Below are 3860 nucleotides of genomic sequence, written 5' to 3' on the forward strand. Positions count from 1 at the left end.
AATTATAAATTATAATTATATATTTATTTAGAACATAGAGCTATTTTGCATAAAAGTGTTTCTCACTGTGAAGATTAAAATAAGCTGTTAATCAAGAAAAACTAAACCAACAGATGCATTCTACTTTGCATAGATTTCATGGTCAGTCCCTTGTGTCTTTCCTTCAGTTTTGTATAGCTAATTTAAGAGACTATTTCGAAATATTTAGGTTTTTTTCCCCAAAGAGCCAAACCATGAATGCAGCTTAAACTGAGGTGACCAACTGATCTGAAGGGTTTAAAAACCTTGTAGCACATGTATACTGCTACAACTAATTCAATACTAGTTTCAAAATCCTTCTTTTAGTGATTATTACTTTACAACTATAGTATTTAATCTTGCTTATCAACAATTTGAAGAACTGCACACTGCATGAATTAGACTCTGGGTCTGACTTGTAACTGAACTATATGCTTTTGCCTAAAATATTACTGCAGTCAAGAAAGCTACTACCATAAGCCAGAATATCAACTTACAGTTTTTGTGACAGCTTAGCAGCTGTCCAAAGCTTTCATCAATCCATGTGGCTTCTGTTCTCTGGCAATACAGAACTGGTTTAGGGGATGGTAGGACAGAAATTCCTATTGCCTGGGATTCAATGTACCTCTCATAATAAATGCCTACAAAGTAGAAGTCGGTCAGGCTCCACCAGTAGCTCCACCAGGTAGCAACTGGTAGTATCCCTACAACTGGTAGAGATGATTAAAGGGAGAATTATTACATACATGGTATTGTTTGTGATTTCTATTGAAGTTAACTGTATTGTGACCTATTCAAACCCTACCTCTTGCATCCTTTTTTTCCTTGTACGCAGAAGACAAATTTTTGAGGCTCAACCTAGGAATCTAAATGTGTGTATTTCAATTGCTCTACTAGCATTAATTTGAAATAGGATAAAAATAATTATTTTAAAAGAGACACAAACCCAAGCTATCACTAAATGTACTAGTGCTATGAACAAAGGCTTTATGTTTGCTGGATAACCTGAGATGTTAAAATTCCACCTGTACAGGACGTAGAACATAGTAGAGTTGAGACTTCAAATGCTTCCCATTTGAAGTCAAAAGTTTTAGTTCAGAAAGAAGCATGTTCCAGAAGAATAAGAAATCCCCACAAAAATATTGTAAGAGTAATGTTTACGTCCATTTTGCATCTTCTGATCTTTCTTATGTTAAGGTGAGTGAACACTCATGCCATATTATAATAATGCATTTTAAATCTAATAAAAGCTAATACGCAAGTGATGAATCCCAAACATTTTAAACACAATTTTTTTTCTCTTAACTTCATAAAAATACAATTAATCTTGAGCTTATCAGAATTCTCAGCACTAGTGTCATATTTAAACACTAAAGATTTACTTTTATCTAAATTAATGAAATGATGGCAGTTCAAATTTTAAAGACATTACAGAGAAATGTAATTAATTAGATAAGCTTCTAAAGAAATTATTCATGTCCCTTCTGACTGCCCCCAAAACGTTTGTCTTTCATCAGAAATACAAACATTAAATTTAAAGATATTATAATTAGAAACTTGATGAGAATTCAGTTAAAAAAAATAATTTACTAAACACAAGAGAGACCCAACTGGTTTGGAAAACTCCAAACAAGGGGATATCCACTGCCTTTTAGGGTTCTTGTGACTATCATGAAATTTATTGCTGAGAGAGAGATGAAGAGGGAATTTTATCTACAGCTCGTACTGCCCACCACATGAAATACATCACATTCTTTTGTCACTGCAGTGAAATTTCCCTTTATGCTAAGTGTTTTCCCTGTAAATAAAAATCACCCTAAGCATACCTATTCAAACAAATTAATTAGTTCTCACTAAACAAATCCAGATTTCACTTGTGGATGAAAACACTGTCAAGATAAAATAGTTTTGTCTGTCCATTTTCATACTTTTAATGTGTGCAAACTTCTCAATGGTAAAACATGTACGCAGAGGACATCCCTCTCACGTTTAAATACATCTCTGTTAGCAATGCCCAATATCCTTGAACTAGAAGTAGAAAGCAATTGAAGTGGATCCACCCTGATCCACAGAGTGCACAAACTGTTATGTTCGTGAGTAACTGTCCTTCATACACAGTTAGCCTTCATACTGATTAGTATTCCATGTTCAGAACTTTTCCTCATTTGTATGAATGGAGAGTCAGTTCTTTCTCAGCGACTGACAAAACTGAGTTTTAATTACTGTTTTGGTTTTAGGGGATTTTTTGTTTGGTTTGTTGTATTTTTTTTCCCAATGAACTACCCAATCAGTATGATTAAGGGAGACTGAGTCTTCTTGCATGAGCCAGGTAGATAGTAAGACTGATTGCTTAAACTCAAAAATTCAATTAATTTAATTTTCCAAAAATAATGGAAAATCCATCTGAGTTTAGAAATGCATACAGAAAGGTTTACATGTATTATAACCACCTAAAAAGTTCTGCTTTTCTCTGCAGTTCTCAAGATTCTATTGGAATATTACATGCTTGAAATACACAACTAGCTGGTACTCATCTTTGAGTAATATACCCATTAAAATTTACTGAGGATTAAAAAAGGCTGAAGAGTTTGATAAAAATATGATAATGTAGATGACATACTCAAAGTAATATTAAAAAAAATAAATAAAAAATATCCCATTATCAAGCCATTTAGTGTCTCCAAACCTGAACTTCTGGAGGCTGCAGACACACTAATTCTTCTTGTAATCAACACATTTTTTCCTTCCTGGAAAAACCGTATGTAACTGAGATGTGCACGTGTTACTGGAAATTTGTAATGCAAAGCACTAAGCATCGTTAACATTGGTAGTACATGCAGCAGCAGTAGTACTAGAAGTAACTAGAGCTTGTAAATCAAATTGCTCTTGTGATATAACTAATAGAATATAATGCAGATATTCAACTCCCATAAGATCTTAAACACTCCATAAACATGCTTGAAACACCTCTCCACTGTCTTTCCTTGACAGCTACACATACAAGTGGTCTGAACAAGGAGGGGTCTTTAAGAAAAAGAATTATTAGCTGGGCAAAATTAAGTTAATCAATTGTTTAACCCGAAGAAATCCAGTTGAATCCAGTTTTCCTTATTTAATTAATCAAAAACAATTGAAAGGATCTCTTTAAAATGTCATAAGCTGTCTTGCATTTCAACAAAAATTAAGTACCTGAATAGAAAGCAGACTCCTAGAAAATAACACATCTTTTATATTATTATTATTATCATCATCATCACCATCATATGGCTTGGAAATGGCTATTTCATGCTTCTCTGATTTAGTGAAATTCTACCACAGTAATATTTTAAATTAGAAGTAGAAGTTCTAGTTCTAACAGAGAAATCAAAACAAAATCTGAATCACTGACTTAATAAAAACAACAGTGTTTGCTTTACATCCTTTATATTTCAATCTTATTAAGCTGTATTTTAACAGATCCATTCTCATGACTTCATTAAGGTTTTATCTGATGCTGTTACTACAATAATCTACATGCAGGACAAGTTTATTTCTCCTTTTAAGGTTTATGCTATTGTTTTCTTTGTGCAACCCTTTTCCTATACAGCACTACAGCTTATAACATTTTTTTTTTCATGTAAAGCTGGCAAATCTAACTTCAAGAATCCTGAGAAACAGAGATACTATTGTGAAACTGAAATTTTATTTATGTTGAAGTTTAACTATAGAAATCACATACTGCAGCACATACTGTGCTCATTTGTCTGAAGTGTTGTGTAATGATCCGATTCAAGAGAGACTGAGTGCCTGAAACTGACTCTGAAATTGTCAGGAAAAGACATCAGCCATTGGCAACATTCCTG

Source organism: Nestor notabilis, unplaced genomic scaffold (assembly GCF_000696875.1).
Source record: "Nestor notabilis isolate BGI_N333 unplaced genomic scaffold, ASM69687v1 scaffold2062, whole genome shotgun sequence".
Lineage (NCBI taxonomy): Eukaryota > Metazoa > Chordata > Aves > Psittaciformes > Psittacidae > Nestor > Nestor notabilis.